This window comes from Choloepus didactylus, chromosome 19 (genome assembly GCF_015220235.1).
Source record: "Choloepus didactylus isolate mChoDid1 chromosome 19, mChoDid1.pri, whole genome shotgun sequence".
In the NCBI taxonomy this organism is placed as follows: Eukaryota; Metazoa; Chordata; class Mammalia; order Pilosa; family Megalonychidae; genus Choloepus; species Choloepus didactylus.
In genome coordinates this window covers 60828-87833 of record NC_051325.1, presented here as the reverse complement: position 1 = coordinate 87833, position 27006 = coordinate 60828, and the positions used below count along the sequence as shown (strand labels likewise).

Below are 27006 nucleotides of genomic sequence, written 5' to 3'. Positions count from 1 at the left end.
TTTTAATACTCTTTCATCAACAGTAACAATTGTACTACATCAATACTATAAATTAATAATAGGGGAGATAATGGGTATAGGTGGATTTGGGGTTTCCTTTCTATTTCTTTTCTGTAGCAATGAAAGTGTTCTAAAATTGATCATGGGGTTGTATGCACAACTATGTGATGATACTATGAGCAAGTGATTGTTCGACTTGTTTATCGGTTGTTCAGATGGTTTGTATCATTTGTGACTATATCTAAAAACTGCATTAAAAAAAGAAAGGAAGTCCTGATGCATACAACATGAATAAACCTTGAGGATATTACACTGAGTGAAATAAGCCACACACAAAAGGCCTAATATTGTATGATGTCACTAATATGAACTAATTATGATAAGCAAAGAAATAGAGATAGAATCTGGAAAATAGGTTACCAGGAGATAGATTGGAGACAAAGGGAAGCTGATGCTTTATTTGTAAAGAATTTCTATTAAAGTTGATTGTAAATGTTGGGAATGGATGGTAGTGATAGTTGCACATTATTTTGAGTATATTTAACAGCACTGAACTATGTATGTGAATGTGGTTGAAAGCGGAAGTTTGGGATCAAACGTTACTAGAATGAAAGGACATAAAACATGTAGCCATACAATGCAGTGAACTCTGTTTTGGATGATGTACAAAGTACAGGAAGGTTCTTTCATTAATTATAACAAATGTACAACACTATTACAAGGTATTAATAATAGGATGTATATGGAAAAATACAACTAATGTAAATTAGGGACTATGGTTAATAGTACTGTTTTAATATACGTTCATCAATGGTAACAAAGATAACATACTAATGCAAAGGGTCAAAAAATAGAGGGTATACAGGAACATTGTATTTTTTACATGACATTTCTGTAAACCTACAACTTCTCTAAATAAAAAATAATGATTTTTCAAACAATTATGTTACATATTGATCAATGGAACAGAATCGAGAGTTTGGAAATAGACCCTCAGATCTATGGTTGACTGATTTTTGATAAGGTCCTGAAATCCAATGAACTGGGACATAACAGTCTTTTCATAAAATGGGGCTGGAAGAACTGAATATCCATATTCAAAAGAATGACAGAGGACCCCTACTTCACACCCTATACAAAAATTAAGTCAAAGTAGATCAAAGACCTCAATTTAATAGGCAGTATGATAAAACTCCTAGAAGATAATGTAGAGATACATCTTCAAGACCTAGTATTAGGAGGAAGCTTCTTAGATCTTACACCCAGAGCACAAGCAATGGAAGAAACAACAGACAAATGAAAATTCCTCAAAATCAAAAGCTTCTGTACCCCAAAGGAATTTGTCAAAATGGTTAAAAGACAGCCAATGCAATGGGATAAAATATTTGGAATTCTGCACATATAAAGAAGTCCTACAACTAAATGACAATAGTACAAACAACCCAATTATAAAATGGGCAAAAGGTATGAAAAGACATTTTTATTAAGAAGAAATACAAATGCTAAAAAACACATGAAAAAATGTTCATCTTCACTAGCTTTTAAGAAAACGCAAGTCAAAACCACAATGAGATATCATCTCATACCAATAAAAATAGCTGGCATGAAACAAACAGCTGGCATGAAACAAACAGAAACTACAAATGCTTTGTAGGGTGTGGAGAAATGGGAACTCTTATTCATTGCTGGTGGGAATGTATAATGATACAGACACTCCGGAAGATAGTTTGCCAGTTCCTCAGAAAACCAGATATTGCATAACCCTAGAATCCAGCAATTCCACTTCCTGGTAGATACACAGAAGATCTAAAAGCAGGGACAAGAACAGACATTTGCACACCAATGTTCATAGCGGTGTTGTTCAAATTGCCAAGAGATGGAAACAATCCATGTGTCCTTCAACAGACAAGTATATAAAAAAAATGTGGTATATACATACGATGTGACACTATGCAGCAGTAAGAAGGAACGGGGTCCTAAAACTTATGGCAACATGGATGAACCTGGAAGATGTAATGCTGAGGGAAATAAGTAAGACACAAAAGGTGATATTATATGTTACCACTAATGTGAATTCCCTGGCCTTCCTTCGGTGAAGGTATACTCGTGTTGGTGCCCTAATATGGACATTTTCATATTGAACATGGCCTTCACACTGTAAATTCGTAACTAAATAAATGCCCTTTATACAAGGTATTTTGCATAATGGCTGCATTAGCAAACTGGAAGAGGCACCTATGGAGAATCTCTCTTGTTGCTCAGATGTGGCCTTTCTCTAAGCCCAACTCAGCAAATACATTCATTAACCTCTCCCCTACATGGGACACAACTCTCAGGAATGAGCCCGGCCCTGGCATCAAGGGATTAAAAATGCCTTCTTGACCAAAAGAGGGAAAAGAAAGACAACAAAATAAGGTTACAGTAGCTGAGAGATTTCAAATAGAGTTGAGAGGTTATCCTGGAGGTTACTTTTATGCAAGCTCCAGCTAGATATCACAAATGGCCACAGTATGCCAGGCCCTAACCAACAGTAGTCCCAAAATACCTATGTCCCTATTTGAGGCTCTATAAAAGCTTCACTCACTAAGTTTATTTTTCAGAAAGTTAAATCCACCAGAATGTTCCTATGACATACAAGTCTTAAAACCCAGAGGCAACAGCCTCTTTAAGAACATCAACCAGATCCAGCCCCCTTCCCCATAATGTTGGTATCCCTTTTTAATATGAACAAGTTAGGGTGGTCACTGCCTAGATACCCCTAAAGATTGAGAAAGTGATTAAACAAGAAGAGGTAGCAACAGACAAGATAGGTTTAACAAAGGATTATGAATATTGAATCTTTATATAAACATATTTTATGCTAGGGTATTAGAATAGCTAGAAGGAAATAACTGAAATGGTGGATCTGTAACCTATAACATTCTTTGAAATTTGCTCTGTCTCTACTCGTTAAATTGTACTTTGAAAGTTATCACCCTTCTGTATATATCTTTTCACAATAAGGAAATAACTGAAATGGTGGAACTGTAACCCATAACATTCTTTGAAATTTGCTCTCTAACTACTTAAGTCCTAACTTTGAAAGTTATCACTGTTCTGTATATATGTTAAATTTCACAATAAAAAATGTATTAACACTTATGGTAAATGAAAGAAACCTGACAAAAATTACTACATATTGTGTGACTCCATTTATATTAAATGTAAATAGAACTAAATCTATAGAGACAGAAATAGATTAGGTGTTATCTACGGATGGGGAAGAATAGAGAGATTGAGAGGTGACTGCTAAGGGGTATGGGGGTTTTCTTTCTAGTGTAATAAAATATTCTAAAATTGATGGTGTTGATGAATGCACAACTCCATGATTATACCAAAAGCCACTGAACATACACCTTGGATGGACTGTATGATATGTGAATATATATCAATAAACCTGCTTTTTAAAAAAAATGAGGGCCAGATTAGGACATTCCCAGATAAAAAAATAAAAAAAAAGCTAAGGGCATTCAACACATTAAGATGTGCCCTACAAGGAGTGTTAAAGGGAGTCCTTCAGACTGAAAGGAAAGAACACTGAACAGTTGGTCAAAACAGCACAAAGAAAGAAAAACCTCTAACCGTCTGTGTAAGGAAAAATGCTGATACTACTGAATGTAACTCCACTTCTTACCTTTTACAGGTCCAATACTTCAAATGCATAAAAAGGAATGGTAAATTTTTGGTTCTGGACATACAAAGTGTAACTATGTAATTTCTAAAACCTCAAACAGAAAGGTGGGGGGTATAGGAAGAAACAGTGTGGGTTATTAAAATAAGTTTGTATCAAATCAAACATTGTTATAGAATGATATTAAATTTAGCTCTCTGGTAATCATAAAGAAAATACATGATAAATATTTATAGAAAGAAATGAGAAAGGACTCCAAATGATGCAAAACTAAAAATCAAAGAAAGACTGGAAAATTCACAAATATGTGGAAATAAAACAAACTGTTAAACAAACAATGAATCAAAGAAGAAATCACAGGGGAAATTAGGAAGTATCTTCAGGTGATGAAAGTGAAAACCACAATGTACCAAAACTTCTAGGTAACATCAAAGGCAGCGCTGAGAGGAAATTTTTTAGCTCTACATGCTAACATTAAAAAAAGAAAGACACCTCCTCAGGCAGATGCAGGTGGCAGGACCCACCTGGACCCCTCCTTCTGCTCTCAGTGGGCAGGAGCTGTGAGCAGCCTGTGCCCTGGAGGTTACTGGCAGTCCAGCTGGGATGGTGTAGTACCCGCCACAGTGTCTGTGCTAGCGGGGGACACCATCAGACGCGGTGACAGAGGTTCTATGCTGCCCAACGACAAGCCCAGGCTGGACCAACCCCCTCCCATGGTCTCTGGGCACCTCCATCCCCCAAAGCGGCCCCAGTTGAGTGCAAAACCTCCTGCCACAAGTCTGGAGGCGTGGGGAAGGGAGGTGGGTATGCTCTTGGCTGCCATTAAGAAGCTAGAAAAAGCAAAGCAAATAACAATGCTGACAATGAAAAGAGACATAACTATACTTAAAGTCATTAAAAGGAAAGTAAAGAAATATTATGAACATCTTATGCCACTAAATGAAACTATTTAGACAAAATGGAAAAATTTCCTTAAAATACACAAATTGCCAAAACAAACACAAGAACCCAATAATCTGAACGACCCTATGAAGAAATTAAATTTATAATTAAAAATCGTTCATATGGAAAACACGAGACCCAAATGATTTCTGTCCTGTAATCTATGAAATACTTAAGGAAAAAATAATAATCTTCCCCAACCATTTCAAAGAAATAAAAGAGGAGGGAATACTTCAGAACTAAGTTTATGAGACAGCCTAACGCTAATAATAAAAACCAGGCACTGATATTGAGGAACAAGGGAAATTTTGGAGTTCATTAAATTTTTCATATCTTGATTGTAGTGGTGGTTTCATGACAGTTAGTGTTTGTTAAACTCAGTTCATACACCACAAAAGGGTGAATTTTCCTGTATGCAAATTAAATCTCAATTAATTAAAAATGTGGTAGAAACACCCAGTGGTATATTATGGAGCAATAAAATGGAATGAGGTTCTGATAATTGTGACAACATGGATGAACCTTGACGACATCATGTTGAGTGAAATAAGACAGACACAAAGTAAGAATCTAAAGTATAGATTAATGGGGAGCGGGATGGGGATAGGGAATAGGGAGGTAAGGCTTAAAAGAAAAAAATTAAGAGAAATTTCTGAGCCCTGGAAGACGAGATCTGTGGCCAGAACAATACCTTGCCTCAAAAAATGAGCACCAAGGGTAGAGAATGCTGGAGACACTGATGACCAAACTCGTATCAGGAATGAAAAAGGCTTAGGCTAGCGACAGCCCCCCTCCCTACATCCAGTTTTCTAACCCCTGGCCCTTCTTGCAGGCTTTAACCATAGAGGAGGACAAGTACTAAATGGAAATCCCACAGTTAGTGCCCAAGAGGATAGAGCAAGATGCTCAACACTATCTGGCAGTGTTGGGCACTTGAAAAGGTGGGTGGAACTCGAGTGAAAGTGACAAAGTGATTCCTGTTTCAGAACGAGGACTATAGATGTGGTGACCATATGTTCTGTTTTGTTGTTCAGACATTAAGAAATCACACTCTTTCACTCTGAAAAGTGGCCCAGTTTGTCTGATAAATCCAATTATCAGACTTCAGGCTCCAGTTAAGATGGATTAGTCCCATTCCTCATTAGTCCTCCCTCTTATAACAAAAAAAACCTTGAATATCACACAACAAACAAATATAAGAAAGGCCTGAGTCATGGAAAGAAAAAAGTGACTTGGCTAGAGATCTCAGGACTTGAGAGAAAATGTGGCGGTGAGTTCACAGTACCTCCCATATATCCTAAGCGGGGTGCTAGAGAAGCCCACAACCCAGAACCAACAGGTGCAGACAAAGAGGCCTGTCCCTCTTGCCAAATGACCAGGAAAAGGCACAACAAAAACATTTTTGATAAGACCTACATGCCTAAACAACAAAGGAAAAGCTGCCCAAGTTGTCAGCAGGGCTGAACCAGGAGTGAATGTTCACCCCAGCTGGCAAACAAGCCAGAGTGAGGCAGCAGGAGGCGGTGCTTTGCTTTTGTAGGGGTGGTATCAGCAGGGCCTATTGGGAAGCTGAACTTCCACCCTCACACAGCTACAGTGAAGTGGAATAACTCAGGGCAAGGAAGTGCTGGAAAGCCCTTTGCATCCCTTCCCTCTACCTGCTCCCTCCGGGGATAAGCAAGACCAAGAATGGAGCTGAACATTCCATCCCACCAGTCAGCTACCAGATAGGGTTGAAGCAGGGTGAGGAGAGGCGGAACCACCCAGGGCTCTATTTTATGCTGGGGCAGTGTCAGGTAAGCCCAGCAGGGAGCTGAACATCTCCCTCCAACTGGACCTGAATACTACACTTCAACAGGGTGACTGCAGGAAAAGAGAAGTATCAATAGATTCTAGGGTCACATAACATAATACTCAGTGTCCAACGTACAATGGAAAATTACTTGTTAGACCAAGAACTCAGAAAATTTCAACATGAATGAGAAGACAATCACTAGATGACAACCCTGAGATGACACAAGCGCTGGGATTATCAAGAAGGATTTTAAATTGTATGATTGCCCTTACTGTAAACAAAATGCAGATCAGGTTCAAATCTCTACGCTGTTTGGTTAAGCCTTCTATCAAAATTATTTCCAAATATTTTCATTTTAAATAGATATATCTCAAAACAATTCAAACCTCTGGGTACTTTCCTAAATTTCATCACTTCTTTGGAGCAAATAATATACTATTTTGGTATTTCAGCAGTCAAAATTTGAAGATGCTTAAACTAACCCCATTTAACTGAGTCAAAGCATTTCAGACTTTGAGATATTTAGATTGGTGTTTCAAGTCACTTTCTGGTTTTGGTTTATACCTTAAGCAAGCATGTCATGTACATCATCCTTTGATTTATTTGCAGCGTGGGATTTATTGGCATAAATGATTCATCCCATACCTCATCCTCATTACATGAATTGATCAAATCATCAGGTTACTAAATAAGTCTCATGTTCAATCTAATGTAAAAGTTTCACAAGCAAGGCAATGGCAGATCTGGATTTTGAATTATCGATAAAGCAATGACTGTTCAATACCTGTACTGGCATGAAGACATGTTCCTCATTCCTTAAAGAATATATCATTTAGGTAACAGCTAACTCACTGAATAAAATCTCTCCCTGAATATAAATTTTGAAGACACTACCTGTTTCAGGTTTGCCATCAATGGCATTCCTATCTGACACTAATAATCTGAAAACAAAGCCTCAGAGAATCCATTGTTAGCAGCCTTGCCTTCCAAGAATTACTAAAGGAAATCCTTTAACTTGAAAGGAAATGATAGCAGACAGTAACTCAAATCCACTGGAATGAATGAAGAGCACTAAAAATGGTAATTATGTGGGTAACTATGGAAGACAACATACTTTTTTTCTCCTAATTTCTTTAAAAGACATAATATTTCAGGATTAGCCTGAAGTAGACCATGAAAAATTAAAATTAATATTGTAATTCCAGAGCAACCATTAAGAAACTAAAAATTATGTAGGTAAAAACTCAACAGAGGAAATGGTAAAGCAAAACAAAATATTTGTTTAAAAGAAGGCAGAAAGGAGGAACAAAGGAACAAACACACATGCACGCACACAGACAGACACACACACACACACACAATAACCATGAGACAGGAAAAAATAGCAAATGGAAACCATAACTGCACCCATTTATCATAATTACATTAAATATGAATGGACTACCACTCCAACCAAAAGGCATATATTGTCAAAAAAGATAAAAATAAGCTCTAAATATATGTTGTATGCAAGAGACAACTTAGATTCAATAACATAAATAAGGTGAAAGTAAAAGGATAGAAAAAGATATGCCATGCAAACAGTAACTATTATAGCTAGGGTACCTGTAATCACTATCAGACAAAGTTAACTTTAAGGCAAGAAATATTACTAGAGACAAACAGGGAAACTCCTAATGATAAAACAGGTGATTCATCAGGAAAACTTAACAATTATAAATGTATGCACCTACCCACGGAGCCCTGAAATCATGAAGCAAAAACTGACAGAATTGGAAAGAAATAAACAACTCAAGAATTGCAGCTTTTTTTGTTTGTTTGTTTTTTCAGAGGTTTTAACATGTCACTCTTGATAACTGATAACAACTAGACAGAAATTTAGCACGGATATAGAAGACACGAAAAACACTATCAACAATTTGATTAACTAACATGTATAGAATACTCCACTCACTGGAATGAACTTATTTTTTTTAACACAAGTTAAACACTATTCAAAACAGGTGATATGCCAAGCCATGAAATACTCTCAATAAAATTTTAAATACTTGAGAACGTTCTCCAAATGCAATGGGATCAAATTAGCAATCAAAAACAGAAAGGAATTAAGGAAACTTCAAATTATTTGGAAATTAAACATACATCTGTATAACCTATAAGTCAAAAAAGAAACCACAGGTGAAATTAGAAATCATTTTGAACTGAGTGAGAACAAAGCAAAACATAACAAAAACCGATGAAATCCAGCTAAAGCAATGTTGAGAGGGAAATATACAGCTTTAAAGACCTGTATTAGAGCAATCTCATGAGAGCAATCTAACATTTCTTAAAACTAGAAAAAATAACAGCAAATTAACCCCAAACAAGCAAAAGAATGGAATTCATAACGACTAGAGGTGAACCAATGATACACAAAACAGAAAGATAATAGAGTAAATCAATGAAATCAAAAGTGGTCTTTGAAAAGACCAAAGAAATTAAGTGTTAGGCTAGATGGTCCAAAGGAAAAAAAAGAGAAGACAAAATTTATAAAAATCAGGAATGAGAGGGGGGAATATCACTAATAACCCAAGAAAAATTAAAAGAATGATAAAGTAATATTCTCGATAAATTCATGCCAACAAACCAGACAATACAGATGAAACAGAGAAATTCCTAGAGGGACTGAAATTGCCAAAAGTAACTCAAGAAGGCAAACAAGTAAAGGTATTGAATTAGCAATTAAAAATATTCCTACAAACAAAAGCCTAAAGCCAGGTAGCTTTATTGAAGAATTTTAACAAATATTTAAAGAAAAAATAACACCAATCTTTTGCAAACCCTTTCAGAGGGAATCTTTCCTAACTCACCATTTGAAGTCAGTGTTATCCTGACAACAAAGCCAGGAAAAGACATCACAGGAAAAAAATATTACAAACCTATATCCGTCATGATCACAGGTACAAAAAAGTATTTAGAAAATATTAGGAAACCAAATCCAGCAACATATAAAAGGGTGACAAAACACAACTGGGAGTTATTACAGGAATGCAAAGTTGATTTAATATTGGAAAATACATTAATGTAATACACGATATTCACAAACTAAGGAAGAAAAACCGTGTGATCATCTCAATAGATGCAGAAAAGGCATTTGACAAATTCAACATCCTCTCACAGCAATAAGCAACAATGATGACAATGATGACACAGGAACCAAGATTTATTGGGCCCAATGCCACTCTGTGCAAGTGCATTTTATTTAGTAAATTGCCTTAAAATCTCACAGGTAAAATATGGCAATTACAACTTGACCCTTGACCTGTCTGACACTAGAGCCCATGATTTGAAATGCTACTTTCTGCTAAAACAGGAAGGTGTTTCCAGAGTGAAGGTCTGTTAATCACTACTGATAGAGTCAGATATAATTTGTAAATTGGAAAGACTTTATCCATAGTTTCCAGTGCATTAGGCTTCTACCAAAAAGAGTGTTGACAGGAACAGGGATGTGGGAAAGTAGGAATATACTGAGAAATTGTCCTAATAGAAAATGGTGCATGGAAAATACTTCTGACGAGCTGGTCGGCCTTAACATGTGTCCTTTATCAATGTTACAAAATTGTAGAAGTGTTAAACTTACAACTAAATTATTTCTAATTTAGAAGTAACTGTTTCTGCAGTACGTTTTATTATCCCAGTACAACATAAGGCTGTGATAGAAATGACAATGGTCACTCTAATCTGAATCCATTCCTTAACAGGCTTGTCTTCCTTCAGTGAGGAGGCAGATTCCATAAACATGGGGCCTGGGCTCTTTCATTTTTTTTCCTGCTCGCTTACATCCTGGCTGACCCAATCCCCTTTTTAAGCTCTCATTTCAACAGTCATCTCCAGAAGCTGTCCCTGTGAATTCCTGCAGCACTTGTACTTTAGTTTTACCATAGCATCCATTACATTGTACTGTAATTGCTAGTAATTGTTCCCATCTCCCATTAGACCATGTTCAGTTTTGTATCTCGAGCATGCGTTCCACTGCCAAGCACAAAGCAGGTAGTACACAGTGAATAGACGAATAAATAAATGCATTTAAGACTATAGTTTTATAAGTCTTAAAAATGTCTGTACAGGGTTTAGATGGCCTATATAACAGCCCAGGTGTTTTCAGTCTTTATTAAGCAAAACAATTCCCTTGTTCACAAGAAAGCCTATCCAATGACCAGTGTGTAACCAAAACCTCCCTGGATAACCTACAAAAGAAAAATTAAAACAAAAATAACTTGATATTTCCAATAGCCATTCCATAGAGGTAGCCTAGAAAGAAAAAAATAAATGCTTTAATCAAGCAAGAAAAAACTCTATATCCAGAGAAAATGTAAAAATGCACCTTAAATTAATATAAAAAGTATTGCTCCAAAATTAAGAGGCAGTAAATAAAAATAAAAATATACATACTTGATATTAATTTTCAAATTAATAGATTTGTAGGAGATTTATATAGCCATTGCAGTTAAATCCCCCTTTCACTAGCAGTTTCTTAACCATGCATGCACAATCCCAAAACATGGAAAAAAATAAATAAAACTGAATTCCTTAACTACCTACCCGATATTAACCTTCCCTTGCTTCATGAAAAGGGCAATTTGACACATTAAAATTGAGCCTTAATATGTAAGAAAACTGTTAGACCCCCTGTATTACATAGATAATTTCTTTAAAAGTAAAACATAAAACCACAGGTTTATTTTAGAGAAAGAAAACTTACACATGTGACATCACTATGTGATAATGTCCATGTTCACTGATTCCAAAATACAGCCCTATTATAACCAAAGTAGATTACTTCAGTTAGAGATTTCTGAAAAGTGGAAAATAGAATCACCATACCTAAGTTACTAAGTTTACATATCTGATTTACCTAAGAACCAAGAGTTATATGATAATTTCAGAGTTTTAGCCATTATCTAGGCATAAGATTAACCTTAGGTTAATAATTAACTCTTAAAATGAAACTACAAGAGATTTTAACAGAGCAACAAAATGCTTCCCTGCAAATCATAAGTCTCTCCAGATACACAGACTCCCAAAGTGTATGAACTATAAAGATCCAAAGATACTACAAAAACTTGTCAAAAATATGGTAAGCAATCAAAGATAAACACTTGAACCCAAATTAAATATTTTCAGGTGTTTCTGAACATCTGAGAACAAAAGATGTGACATGACAGGTTTCAAAGTGGTAACTATAAGTAAATATGTGCAAATGTGTCTTTATACTTAAATATGCATAAACACGGTACATTCTGAAACTATTGACAACTTTTATTTTTATAAACCAAAATAAATGAAATACACATACACATTCTCAATTCATATTAAGACACACTTAGGTAGCAAGGGTCTAGCAGTAGCAGTGTTCCTAACACACTACACACACTCAATTGAACTGAAGACAAATTTCCTACAAAATACACTTTGAATAGATTTTATTCATATGGAACATTCAATTCAATGGCTTCCCTGTACCCAGCTACTAAACGCAATGTACTTTCTCCTGGGTAAGAGCAGTGCTTCCCCATACAGGCACAAATTATATAGACCAAGTACATCGTCTCATTTCCCAGTTCAGGACAGAGTTCACTGATTTCAAGAACTGTACTTATTAATCCCAAAGCACAGGAGTCAGCCAATGATTTTGTTCGTTTGTTTGAAAACACAGTATCACCACATGCTGTTAATCTCCCTGACTAAATGTATTCAGAATCAAAAGAAGGTGATGGCAAGATTGGGAAGGGGAGAGATGCTCCATAAAAATTACAATCCTAGGGCATACTAGCTACATTTCTACTGTAGCCAGAAGTGAGACTCTATAAAGAAAATAAAATAATTATTTTATATAAAACTGTCTTAGGTTCTCTCTCTCTCAAAAAAAAAAAAAATTAAAACTAAAAAAACTCTTTCTAAACATTTGTTAAAAATCTTGAGATCAGTTCATTCCTTGGAAAACAATACTCACTTGGATCCATCATCTATACTAAAGCACATGTACTTTTGATATTCTACCAAACTTTCAGGGAATAGTCCTAATCTTACATAAAATTAACCACAGAACAGAAAAATTACTCTCCAATTACATCTATGTGGCAAGAATGAATCTGATATGATAATGAGCCAAGTGGAAGAAACAATAATTACTGTCCCATTCATGAACAGAGATGTAAAATTCCTAACAAAACAATATCAAATTGCATCCAGCAATGTCTAAAAATTGTGTTAGCCCAGAAAAACAAGTTTTCTTACTGTTAAAAAATCAATTAATGTAATTCTCCACAGCAACAGATTGAAGGAAGAAAAACCACAAGATCACCTATCTATACAGAGGCAGAAAAGCATCTGAAGAAACTCAGCATTTATTAATTTCTTTTGAAATACTCAAAGCACAATGAGGACACATTAAAAGGACACAGAATCCAGCTTGAAGTAACCAGCCAAATATGGATCAACTCAAGCATCAAAATAAACAATAAGAATAGTGCATTCTGAAACAAAATGAAATAAAAGACATGAGTTCACACAGATTAGATAGATATATAGATAGTTGATGGACAGATAGAATATTTGATGAGGAAAAGGATATTTACATAGTCTAAATGAATTTCCCCATAAAATAATTATCAATTACCATAAAAAAGAATAACTCTACCATGAACAGCCCTAGTAGACAACCACTTCAAATGAAGTGACCAAAGTGATAATCAGTAAAGGGACAAACAGAAATCACATTCCACCTGATAGCGGGCAATGAAAAGATTTCTAATCACTTTTGCGATATTTCTACCAAAGATGTGTAACTTGAATTTGATCATGTGGAAGTGTCACAAACACAAGGTGAGGGACATTCTACAAAGTAAATGGCTGTGATCTTCAAAAATGTCAAGGTTTTGAAAGTCAAGGAAAAAAAAAACTGAGTGCTTCTAGATTGAGGGAGACAAAAGAATGATGACAAGCCACAAAATCTGATTCTGAATTGTTTCTTTTTGCTATAAAGGGCATTTTTGAGCTAATGAGTGGAATCTGAAGGTTTGAGAACTAGATGGTAGCATTCTTTTGATGTTAATTTCCTGATTTTGATGGTTGCATTGCAGTTATATAGGAGAATATCCTGTTTTACAGGAAATATAAACTATTTAGGAGTGAGGATGTACAACTTACTCCTAATGCTTGAGAGAAAAAAAGCTCTATGTACTAGACTTGCAGATTTGCTGTAAAATAAGATATGTTTTCAAAATAAAAATGAAAACTAAAAAAGAAAAAAAAAAACTCTTCACAAACCAAGAATAAAAAGGAATCTTCTTTAACAAACACCTGCAAAAAACATCTATAGCAACACTAGGATTCTCTTTAAAAGCTCATTATCACTATTGATAAACAATTCTTTCTAGAAGTCCCAGCCAAGACATTTAGTTAACCAGAGATTACCATTATGCAGAGATTAAATTAATATCTAAAACCCAAAAATAGTCTACAGATAAATTTTTAGAATAAGGGAGCTTAACAAGATTGCTGGAAATTAGACAAGTATACAAACAGGAAGCTTCACAAAATTTAGTACATTAATATTAGTAATTTCTTCTCATCAAAAGATACTGTAAAGTGAAAAGCAAGTCATAAACTGGGATAAGATATTTATGACACCTAACCTAGTATCTAGACATTAAGAATTACAACTCCTTTTTAAAAAGACAACACAGGAGAAAAATAAGAAAAAGACATGAAAAAGTATGTCACCAAAAAAGGAAACATGAAAGGCCCATAAACATAGCAAAACGTGCTGAGATTTACTGAGAACCAGAGAAATGTAAATTAAGGTCACCAGATACCATTTTACACTTAACAGATTGAGAAAATGAAAAAAAGATATAGAACAGCAAGAAGTATTAAATATTGCTGTTTGAAGTGGTTCTATCATTTTGGAAAAATAATTTTGTATTAAATTATGATGCTGAACAACGCAGTATTCATAACCCAGCAATTCTATTACTAGGAAAATACCCCAGAAAAATCCTTAATATATAAGCCCAGGAGATATGTGTAAGAATCATCTCTGTTCCTTCTGAGTCCCTCTTCCTTCGTTATTTCCCACGTTATTACTCCGGTGTCCGAAGACACTGGGATTTTCAGTCGCATGACCAGTGAGACGCTTCCAACACCTGGGACTGCTGAGCTTTGAGGTCGAGATCTGGCTGAGCCATTCGGCTGTGGGACCCCTAACAACCAGGCTTTTCTTTTGAGTTGGGAGCTGTTACAGAGAGGAGACCTCCGCTCCAAGAAGCCTCAGAACAGACCTCTGCCCGCGGTCGGCTCGGCTTCTGAGCTCCTCTCCTGGATCTCATTTCCTAGTCCCTGCTGGGTCAGGGGACCATGCCTGCCAGCAGCACCGTAGGGAGAGAGGTCTGGAGTCTCCTCGTTTTCTAGCTGCATTCTCACGTACCCTGTCCTCCATGCCCGTCTTCTAAAGCAGCGACCACCGTACACCTAGCTCCAGCTCCCAAGATTCCCACCTTTTTGCTCTCATGGGTTCTTGCCTTTAGAAAAACCCTTTACTATTATATTAGAGGGGTCTCAGGAGTTAGAAGAAGTAAATTTACCATATTTAACAAGAAGTTTTCTATATTTAAGTCTAAACTTTTGCCAGGGTTGAAAAGACACTTGCCCAACTGGGGAAGCCCCTTTGTTCAGCTTTACTGGGCCAACAATCTCGAGTGCTTAAGCTTACAGAGTTGGTTTCTCCTGGGTAGAAAAACTAAATTCCAAGCTTGGGACTGGGTCCACCACAAGGCAATTGCCCAGAGCAGCTTTTCCAAATTACGGGTGACCACGCTGAGCCTTTTAAAAGCAGTTCAGCAACGAAGGCGACTCTGACTGCATACTGTGTTTCATTGACTCTACCATGCCATCAGTTTTAAGATGCACTCTTCTTTCCTGAGTCCCTTGGAAAGAGAAAATGCTGGCAATTCAGCAAGAACACACCATTCACTGTTAGACACATCCTGACTTTTTTAGAGATGTAAAAATGCAAAGACTATGCACCTTAAAATCGATGAAATATGGCGGTTCTTTCGTCACTTTTCTCGTCGTGGTAGGTTAAGGAGACGGGCTTCTGAGGCTGAGCGGGTTCCTTCAGCCCCGAAGGGGTCGGCGGTTCCCCCCCGAGAGTGGAAAACAACCGAAGCCGGTTCCTGAAAAATAACGGAAGCACATTCCTTTTTCCTTCCACTTCGCTAGAGGGAAAGGCCTGTTATCGCGATAGTTCCATAGTCCCGCGAGCTGCCGCCAGTGCTCAGATCGCGTGAGAACGCAGAGGGAGCAGCATCCTGGGGCTTACGGGGTGGACGGAAGATGGTGGCGGTGACCGTGGCTCCCTTGAGTCCCCTGTTCCCCCGGACACCCCTCGGCTAGTAGGAGAGGGTCGCTGATCCGGCTTGGGGCGCGGAGGGCTTCCCAGAGGCGCGGTGAACCCACACGGCTCTTCACGGACAAAGTAAGCTGGCAGCACCCGCCCGCGGATACCAGGTAAAAAGTTTTAGTTATTTATTTTCAATCAGTGAAAACTAACTTGTAGATATTTTGATGTTTTAATACTAATGCATCAAGATTTAAAAAAGATAGTATGTATTAAAATATTGTGAGCAATCTCACATATTCTAGGTGGTTAGAATTACTTGTATAGGTAGGTCTGTTGGATTGCTACTTCACTTCTTCCTTATGGTTCTTATCAATTTGCATATATTTTTCTAATTTGATTAAAACTTCCCAAAGGAGAGTTAAGCTCTCCTTTGAAAGCATGGGAGGGTTATCAGGTCATAATAAATCTTACTTGAAACCTTACTGTACATCAAACAAAGTTCTGTGTACTTAAAATGTAGTAACTCATTATTTCTCACAAAATATTACATAGGAGATAGTCATAATTATTATTCACATTGATAGATGAGCAATCTTAGTCAAAGAGGTTAAGCAACATAACAAATTCTATCAATTAATAAAAGTTGCCATTGATAGTCATCCTCAGGGGTCTCAGGATCAGCGGTTATAAGCTTATGTAATAGGTTGGTGCTCTTATTGTTCCCACTTCATACGGTGGAAAATGAGAGTATAGAAATGCCAAGTCACCCCAAAACTGTCACCTGTGCATTCACATTTTCTTCTCTTGCTTTCCTTCTGGTGACATACACGGCCTAGTCTCACTTTTTTAACCATACTTCCAGTCAGCTTTGTTAATTACACAAAGCCATCACACAGTGTTGTGCTATCCATTTCTAAACCTTTACAGTCAACCTTATTAAATATTTTATGCTCCTTAACCGCCAATTGCCCAATCCCTACCCTCTTTCTATCTCCTGATAATCTATGTTCTGGAGTTTAGCCCCCAGAGTTTGCTTATTATAGTTGTTCACATTAGTGAGACCATACAATATTTGTCCTTTTCTTTCTGGCTTATTTCGCTCCAAATAATGTCATCAGGGTTCATCCACATTCTCCAGCACTTGTAGTTTTCTGTTTTGATAATGGCCATTCCAGTATGTGTGAAATGAGATTTCACTGTGATTTTGAAATGCATTTCCCTGACAGCTAGTGAAGTTGAGCATCTATTCATATGCCTTTTAGCCATTGGTATTTCCACTTTGGAAAAGTGTCTATCCATGTCTTTTGCCCATTTTTTAATTGAGTTGTTTGTCTTTTTGTTACTGAGTTGTAGGATTTCTTTATATATTCTGGATATTAAACCCTTATCAGATGTGTAGTTTCCAGATATTGTCTCCCATGGAGTAGGCTGCCTCTTTACTTTCTTGACAAAGTCCTTTCATGCACAAAAAGTACTCAATTTTGAAGAGATCCCATTTACCTATTTCCTCTTTCATTGCTTGCGCTTTGGGGTGTAAGGTTCAAGAAAACACCTCCTACCACAAAATCTTTAAGAAATTTCCCTACAATTTCTTCTAAGAGTTTTATAGTCCTAGCTCTAATGTTTTAGGTCTTTGATATGTTGAGTTAATTTCTGTATAATGCATGAGATAGGGATTCTCTTTTATTCTTTTGGATATGGATATCCAGTTCTCCCAGCACAATTTGAAGAGGCTGTTCTGTTCCAGTTGGGTGGACTCAGCCGTCTAATCAAAAATCAGTTGGCTGTAGATGACAGGGTCTTTTTCTCAACTTTTAATTCAATTCCATTGGTCAGTTTATCTATCTGTAAGCCAGTACCTTGCTGTTTTGATCATTGTAGCTTTGTAATATACTTTAAAGTCAGTAAGTGTAGGACCTCCAGCTTCATTTTTGTGTCTCAAGATGTTTTAGCTATTCGGGACACCTTGCCCTTCCAAATAAACTTGATTATTGGTTTTTCTGTATCTGCAAAGTAAGGTGTTGGGAATTTGATTAGTATTGTGTTGAATCTGTAAATCAGTTTGGGTTGAATTGACATCTTAATGATATTTACCCTTCCAACCCGTGAACACGGAATGTCACTAAATTTATTCAGGTCTTTGATTTTTTTTTTTTAACATTGTTTTGTATTTTCTTTGTATGAGTCCTTTGTGTCCTTGGTTAAGTTTATTCCTAATATTTGATTCTTTTAGTGCTTTTGTAAATGGAATTTGATTCTTGATTACCTCTTCAGATAGCTCATTACTACTGTATTGAAACACCTTTGGTTTTTGTGTGTTGATCCCGTATCCTGCTGAACTTGTTTATTAGCTCAAGTATCTTTCTCATGGTTTTTTCAGGATTTTCTAAATACAGGATCATGTCATCTGCAAAGAGTGAAAGTTTGATTTCTTCCTTTTTTGATGCCTTTTATCTCTTTTTGTTGCCTAATTGCTCCAGCTAGAATTTCCAGCACAATGTTGAATAACAACGATGATATTGGGCATCCTTTTCTTGTTCCAGATTTTAGAGGGAAGGCTTTCAATCTTTCCCTATTGAGTATCATGAAGCTGTGGGTTTTTCACATATGCCCTTTATCATGTTGAGGAATTTTGCTTCAATTCCTATCTTTCAAAGTGTTTTGTCAAGCAAGGGTGTTTGATTTTCTCAGATGCCTTTTCTACATCAGTTGAGATGATCCTGTGGTTTTCCCCCTTTGATTTGGTAATGTTGCGTGTTACATTAATTGATTTTCTTTTGTTGACCCTCCCTTGCATACCTGGGGTAAAATTTTGTAAATGACACTGCTTTATTAGGTGGTTCCTCTTTATCACACATTAGGAAGCAAGTGAACGCCAGTTTCACTTTCATGGGCAAGTCTGATACACTCCCCCTCTGCTTTACAAGGAGCCCTTCTCACTTCCCCAGAGCAGGATGTATTATGATGCAAGCTAGGTCCAAGTATACTTGACCACATGAAAGGTCTGTTTCCAAGCCTCCCCTAATGTCGGTCCGCAATCCTAATAGTGACTTGTGGACCATGTCCATGCTAGCACCTGGCGTTCCGAATGCCATTTTAGAAACCCCAATTTCATCTAATTCACCCCCAGCTTTCTTATCTCCTTGTCCCCCGGCTACAGATGTTTTATGGAAGTTTGTAGACCCTGACCATGGTTTTCCCCCATGGATGACTTGTGTCTTCCCTGTGGGAGTTGCATACAGGCCTTTACAAACCAATGAAAAAATTACTGATTAGTCTGTCTCTGCTCCCAAAATGAAAGATTTGCCCATAGATTTCGGGCAAATGGAATATGGGCACCCAGAGCGCCGCCCCGCTAAACCCAGGGAAAATTCAGTTGCCTTTTAATATTCCTCAGGATGGGTGGATGGAATCCTGACTTGGCGAAAAAACCAAGTGTTTTTTCCTCAGCAATTTCTATGGCAATTATTAGCTGCCGCTGGACCCATTGCCTTTATTAGGCCACTATCACCCAACTCACAATCTCAACATTTCTATGTACAGGCTTGTGTGCAAGCCCCTTTTTTTCTTTTAGTGGATTCATCAGACAGTCATTTAACTATGCTGTATGAAAATAATGTATATACAATTTCTTGCATGCATTGTCTCCTTACTAATTGCATAAGTAATATTGGTCATAATGCAACAATTTTAGTTTTAAAGCAGCCACCTTTTGTCATGTTACCTGTAAAAACTGATGGACCTTGGTATGACAGCCCGGGCCTCCAGGCATTACAGGAAGTTAATTATGCACTCAAACGTCAAAAAAGAATTATTGGAGCAATAATTGTAGGTATCACAGCTTTAATTAGCATTATAGGGGCGGTTGCGGCCGCGACCACTGCCCTAGTTCAGAAAGTTCACACCGCCCAATATGTAGATGCCTTATCAAGAAATGTGACGTTGGCTGCTGGATTTGATTTGCAAGTATTTTGTTAAGGATTTTTGCATCAATATTCATTAGAGAGTTTGGTCTGAAGTTTTCTTTTCCTGTAGTATCTTTGACTGGCTTTAGTATTAGGGTGATGTTGGCTTCATAGAATGGTGTTAGGTAGCATCCCTCAATTTTTTGAAAGAGTTTGAGCATAATTGGTATTCGTATTGGAATGCTTGTTAGAATTCACTTGTGAAGCCACCTGGCCCTGGACTTTTCTTTGCTGGGAGAATTTTGGTTACTGATTCAATCTCTTTACTTGTGATGGTTTGTTGATGTCTTCTATTTCTTTTAGTGTCAGTGTAGGTTGTTCTTGTGTTTCTAGGAGGTTGTCCAATTCATCTCAGTTCTCTAGTTTGTTGGGGTAGAGTTACTCATAATATCCTCTTGTAAGCTCTTTTTCTGTGGGGTCTGTTGTAATGTTCCCCCTCCCATTTCTGATTTTATTTATTTGCATCTCCTCTTTTTTTCTTTGTCAGTGTGGCTAAGGATCCATCAATTTTACTGATTTTCTCAAAGAACTAACTTCTGGTTTTGTTGATTCTGTCTATTGTTTTTTGTTCTCAATTTCATTTATTTCCACTCTAATTCTTTGTTATTTCATTCCTTCTGTTTGCACTGGGTTTCATTTGAAGTTATTTTTCTTGTATCTTTAGGTGTGCAGTTAAGCCTTTGGTTTTAGCTGTCTTCTTTTTTCATATAGACTTTATGGGCAATAAGTTTCCCTCTCAGTACTGCCTTCGCTGCATCCTGTAACTTTTGATATATTGTGTTCTCATTTTCATTTGCTTTGAGATATTTACTAATTTCTCTTGAAATTTCTTCCTTAACCAACTGATTGTTTAATATTACCTTGTTTAGGCTCTATAAATTTGTGAATTTTCCAGTCCCCCCATCTGTTATTGTTTTCCAGCTCATTCCATTGTGATCAGAGAAAGTGTTTGTATGATTTTTGTCTTTTTAAATTTATTGATACCTGATTTGTGACCCAACATGTGGTCTGTCCTGGAGAATGATGCATGAGCACTTGAGAAGAATGTGTATCCTGCTATAGTGGGGTGCAGTGTTCTATAAATGTTTATTAAGTCTAGTTCATTTATCATATTATTCAATATCTCTGTTTCAATATCTCTGTTTCATTATTAATCTTCTTTCTAGATGTCCTATCCATTGATGAGAATGGCGTATTGAAGTCTCCAGTTATTATCGTAAAGATGTCTGTTTCTCCCTTCAGTGTTGCCACTGTTTGTGTCATGTAATTTTGGGCACCCTGGTGAGCTGCAAAAATATTTATGATTGTTCTTTCTTCTTGGTGGGTTTCCCCTCTTATTAATATATAGTGTCATTCTTTGTCTCTTTTACCACTTTTTTCAACTAAAATGTATTTTGTCTGATTTTAGTAAAGCTACCCCAGATATTTTGGAATCTGCTTGCATGGAATATTTTTTTTCAACCTTTCACTTTCAACCTATTTGTGTCGCTGGGTCTAAAATGAGTCTCTCATAGGCAGCATATAGATGGATTGTGTTGTTTTGTCCATTCTACTAGTCTATGTCTTTCTTTTTTTTATCTTCCAATAATTTTATAAAACTTATCAATTGTTTGCTGTAGATACATATTATCTCTACATAACTTATTTGTGGATAAGGATAAAACAGGATTAAACAATGTCTTAGGTCAAAGACAGTATACATTTTAGGGTTTCTCCTTTTGTGTCTTACTTCACTTAATGTAATGTCCTCAAGGTTCAACCAAGTTTTGCATGCTTGAGTGCATGCTTGAGTATGTCTTTTGATTGGTAAGTTTAATCCATTAGCATTTAGTGTTATTACTGTAAAGGCAGTACTTCTTCAACCATTTTATTCTTTACATTTTATGTCATTTTTTTTTGTTCTGTTTTTACCCTTTTAGTTACCCTTTCTGATATTCTTCATTTCTGCACACTCTAAATCTCTTTCTAGTCTTTCCTATCAGCTTGTAGTACCCCCTTCAGTGTTTCTTGTAGAGCAGGTCTCTTCTTAATGGACTCTCAGTTTCTTTCTATCTGTGAGTATTTTAAACTCTCTCTTATTTTTGAAGGACAGTTTTGCTGGATATAGAATTCTTGGCTGGCAGGTTTTTCTTTCAGTATCTTAAATCTATCATACCACTGATTTCTGATGATAAATCCACACTTAGGTTTATAAGGCTTCCCTTGCATTTGCTGGATTGGTTTTCTCTTGCTGCTTTTAGAATTCTCTCTTTGTCTTTGGCATCTGATAGTCTGATTAGTAAGTGTCTTGAAGTGGATTTATTCAGATTTATTCTGTTTGCATTTCAGAAACCCCTCCAGCAGAACTGATCCATGTGCAGGCCCCATGAATAGCTGAGGATCCAGAAATCCTTCTCTTCCAATAAGCACAGACTCATAATGTCAGACCCCATGGTTTGAATGTGCATATGCCCACTGGGTTCTAATGTATTTTCTATTCCAGGGACTCTGGATAGAGGGTATCTTGCTCCCAACTCCCTTTTTATCTTGACTCTAACGTACTAAAGGTATATTTTATAAAACTTTTTAAACTGAGGCCAAAGCTGGAGATATAATTGACTTTTGAGAAACATTAGTGCAAAACTTTCCTTTATTATGTGTAAGAAACCATTCTGAACTGCTTTAGTTTACAGTTAGACTAAATAATCTTAGTGGTGGATTGGGAACCTCCTTACCTAATTTTGTGTCATTTGCCCTAGGCAAGAACTTTAATTATTGCTTATTATGTAAATAACGTTTGTGATATTCAAAAAGTCAGAGTTCTTGATTCCTTTGCCACTAGCAACATGTAAATTAATGTATCAGGAATTAGTGATGTTCCCTGACTAGTTTAATCCATCTTGTCCCCCTTGACATTGTTCTGGAACAGTGCTCTGGCTGTGTCAGTGAGGGGGACCTAAGATCTGTTTGAGAACTGAGTACGATTAAAAGCCAGACTTGATTGCAACTTCTTATGTTGCAACTGAACTCTACTTTGTGGTACTCCTAACGCACCTCTGTGTCCTGCATCCCAGTGTTTCATGTATTACTTTCTGGGCCTGCGCTGTTGGAGGGATGCTTATCTTTTATGTGTCACACAGAGCTAGCAGTAGTCATGCATATCCTTTCTTGTCCTTGAAAGTGATATTAATTTAACTCCAATTTCATTGAAAACCTCCTAAGGGAAAAAATTCAGTGTACTGGTTGTGATAAATAGGATATTAAACTTTTTTGAAATATAAAAGATGGTTGTTATCACAGTTACAGTCTTGAAGTTTGTGTGAAACTAGTGTCACTTATTTTTATTTCTTTGCAGTGCAGGACCAGAAACCATTTTTTTCTGGGGCATGGAGGAAATTAAGATGTTACTATATGAAAATATTTTTCCCCCAAATCAGCCTCATACCTTTATAAACATATATAACTTACTCATGAATAGGAAGAGAGAAACTGTCTTTTTATTTCTCTTCAGTGTATGCATGTTTAGCCATTGTCTCAAAACCTGTCTCAAATTCCTCCTGTTTTATGTTTTGGATATTATCTTATCTACATAAGGAGCAGACCTTTCCATATAGAGATCTGTTAGTCCAGATGATCAGAACAAGTAATGAATTTGTATCTTTTCTATGTCAACAGACCAAAAAATAAATATCCACAAGAAATCAATTATTTTGGTCTCAGAGCTTTATTAAGCAGTTCATGAATTGGGTAGTGAGCTAGTTTGAAGCTGCTATGTACCCCAAAAAGGTCATAATCCATCCCTATGGGAGCAGACCTATTGTGAGTGGGACCTTTAAGTTCAATTGGGATGTGACCCAGCCCATTTGGGGTGGGTCTTTATCCCTTTACATGGATCCTTTATGAAGATGAAGGAGACAAAATGCCAAGAGACTTTTTGGAAAAAGTCACTGAAACAAGAACCCAGGAGAGGAAGACCGGCAGATGTTGCCATATACCTTCCCATGTGACAGAGGAACCTCGGATGCCAGCAACCTTTCCTTGGAGATGGTATCTTCCTTTTGATGCCTTAATTTAAACATCTTCATGGCCTTAGAATTGTAAATGTGTAAACCAATACATGCCCATTGAAAAAGCCAACCCATTTCTAGTATATTGCTCTCTGGCAGCTTTAGCAAACCGGAACAGATTTTGGTACCAGAAGAGTGGGGTGCTGTGATTTGCAAATACCAAAAATGTTGGAATGTCTTTATAAATGAATACAGGGAAGATTCTGGAAGAGTTGTGAGGAGATTGATACAAAATGCCTACATTGCTTTGAAGAGACTCTTAGTAGAAATATGGACACTAAAGTTCCTTCCAATGAGGCCTTAGACAGAAATGATGAATGTATTATTGCAGACTGGAATAAAGGCAGTCCATGTTTTAAAGTGGCAGAGAATTTGGCAAAATTGAATACTGGTGTTGGATGGAAGGCAGAATTTGAAAGCAATGAGCTGGGATTGTTAGTTGAGCAGATTTCCAAACTAAATGTGGAAAATGCAGCCTGACTTCTCCCTGCAGCTTACAGTAAAATGCGAGAAGAAGGGGATAAGCAAGAGGAAGGGGATAAGCTAAGTACAGAGAAACCAGAAATTGATGGTTTGGAGAACTCTGAGCTTTCAGAGAATGAGTCCCCAGAGAATGGTGCCCCATGTAAGGATTTAACCAAACCTGGAGCCAGTCAGCCTGAAATGGGACAAGCCAAACTTGGAGATAGAGTTATCCAGAAAGGATTTGTGGAAAGTCCTGTTGTCTGACACTTGGGACCCTGTGTGCTGCATGTAAAACCAATGAGTTTTTTGCGAGATCTGTATGAACAAAACCACTCTCAGCCTGGACTAAATGGGACAAAACAGGGACAGATTGAAGGAAAAATAACGTCAAAGGCAGAACCATGGAAGCTGAGGTCTGGGACCAAGAAACCTGAGACCAGGAGAGCAGACCCACCCATACACTTGAGTTCGCCCCAGAGTTTGCAGAGGGTGGGCCTTCCTTCCTGTTGTTCAGGAAGCATGCTGCCACCCAGGGCTCTCAAATGCCTGGGGAATTGAGGGGAGCTTGGCCATCCCAATTTTCAGGAAGAGTACTGCTATCCCAGGCCTCAGGATAGAGCACATTCCCTGAGGATTGAGGAGAACTTGGCCATCACCCCACTGTTTTGAGGGGGCTGAATCTGTGCCCTGGAGATGGCAGAGTCTAGCTGCCACCCAAATGCTTGAGGAGAACATGGTTATTTCCCCAGTGTTTGAAGATGTTGGAGCCATCACCGCTGTGTTTGGAGACAGCAGGGCTGCTGCATAGGCCCTTGGAAAGGGTGGGACTGTGGCTCTCTCAAGCACGGAGGATAAAACGTCTTTCAGTAGATGACTCTCAGACCTTGAAATCTAATGAAATATGCTCTGCAGGTTTTTGGAATTGTTTGGGTCCAGTGACCCCTGTTTTCCCTCCAATTGCTCCCTATAGAAATGGAAACATTCATTCTATGACTGTCCCTCCTTTGTATGTTGGAAGCAGATGACTTGTTTTAAGTTTCACAGGTTACAGCCAGAGGAGAATTTTGCCTTAGGGCAGATCACACCTGTAACTGATTTTGATGCACTTTGTACTTAATACTGTTACAGGAATGATTTAAGCTTTTGTGATATTGTGATGGAATGAATGTATTTTGCATATGGAAAGAACATGTCTTTGGGGGTCCAGAGGGTGGGGTATGCAGGTTTGAAGATGTTATGTACCCCAGAAAATGCCATATTCTTTTAATCCATTCCTGTGGGTGTATACCTATTGTAGGTGGGACCTTTTGATTAGGTTGTTTCAATTGAGATGTGACCCACTCCTTTTTACTAGAATCTTTATGAGGGTAAAAGAAAAAGACCAGAATGCTCGGAGAGAAACACTGAGAAGTTTGGAGAGAGCTTAGACAGAAAATGTCCCCAGAGGAGCTGAGAGAGCCTTGAAACCAGAACCCAGGGGAGAAGGACCAGCAGACATTGCCATGTGCTTCCCATGTGACAGTGGTGTACTGGATGTCAGCAGCCTTTCTCCAGAGTCCAGGTATCATCCTATTGATGTCTTTGGGACATTTCTTGGCCTTAGAACTGTACATTTTAAGTTATTAAATCCCCATTGTAAAAGCCAATCCTTTTCTGGTATATTACATTCCAGCAGCTTTAACAAACCGAAACAGGTAGCATCCAATCTATAGCATGGAAGAGACATCTGAAGAGTAAGAACAAGGCTTATGCAGGCAGACCAAGGATGTCTTTAAAAAATAATCTTACTGATTGGTATGGGAAAGTTTTCCTTGGCTTAGCCTAGAGTTAGAGGAAGTAAGGTACAGAAAAAAATAGGAGCAGGCAATTATGATTGGGTGTTCGCAGATTTTAGGTTCTGGAGAAGAGGCACTTGCAAGAAATAGCAACTTAGGTAAGCTTCAGTTTTCTAACAGAGGGCTTAGCATGAGGGACTCCATCTTGAGCCTACTTAATATATTTAACAATTTCCCCCATTTTGATCTGGCTGTCAGCTGTTGACAGCTGTAATCAGACTTCTTGCTGTTAAGCACCACTCTCAGTTACTGCCATAATCTTGGAGTAGTAATTGCAGGTTGTTTTGATGTTGAGATCTTAGGTAGTCATGATGTTGATTTTTCCTTGTTCATCTCTTTTTGTCATTCCAGGCATAAAGGAAACATTTGCTGGTTCACAGGCAGCTGCATACTGCCATTTATACTCTGGAGAGAAAACAGTGCACCAGAGAGACTATAATGAGTACTGTGAGTAATAAAATGCCCAAATGTCTCTTTGAATATGCTTCTAAGCTCAGGTCCCATGTTTTAATCCAGCTGAAATCAAAGTGATTTAAAAATGGTCCTGAGGCCACAGTATCCATGCCCTTACCAAAAGGAGTCCTGAAATACCTAGGTCCCTACCTTAGAGTCTATAAAAGATTCACTCACTAAGTTTTATCTCTCAGAAACTTAAATCCACCAGGGCGTTCCTATGCCAGACAAGTCTTAAAACCCAGGGGCAATAGCCTCTTTAAAAACAATAATCAGATACAGTCCCCTTCCCCATGCTATCAACACCCCCCCTTTTTTTTTTTCAGTAAAGAACTTTTCTCATTTATTTGGTGCCCCACTTTTTTTGTTTTTTTTTTTTTTAATGTAATTTTATTGAAATCTGTTCACATAACATATAATCATCTAAGGTCTAGAATTGTTCATGGTTTCATC

The 27006-nt window shown here is 37.4% G+C and overlaps 2 long non-coding RNA genes across 4 annotated transcripts in view; one reads left to right on the top strand and one right to left on the bottom strand.

Moving 5' to 3' along the window:
- The window catches only part of LOC119516127, a 75446-nt gene extending 59778 nt beyond the window's left edge, over positions 1 to 15668 (bottom strand). For all 3 annotated transcript variants that reach the window (XR_005213201.1, XR_005213200.1, XR_005213199.1), the window contains exon 1: positions 15474 to 15668. This is a non-coding gene — a long non-coding RNA (uncharacterized LOC119516127). The remainder of the gene's footprint in view (positions 1 to 15473) is intronic.
- Positions 15669 to 15734: 66 nt separating this feature from the next.
- LOC119515575 lies at positions 15735 to 26783 on the top strand. The gene is made up of 3 exons (XR_005213093.1): positions 15735 to 15956; positions 25620 to 25826; positions 26452 to 26783. It is a non-coding gene; the product is annotated as an uncharacterized LOC119515575 (long non-coding RNA).
- Positions 26784 to 27006: the final 223 nt, after the last annotated feature.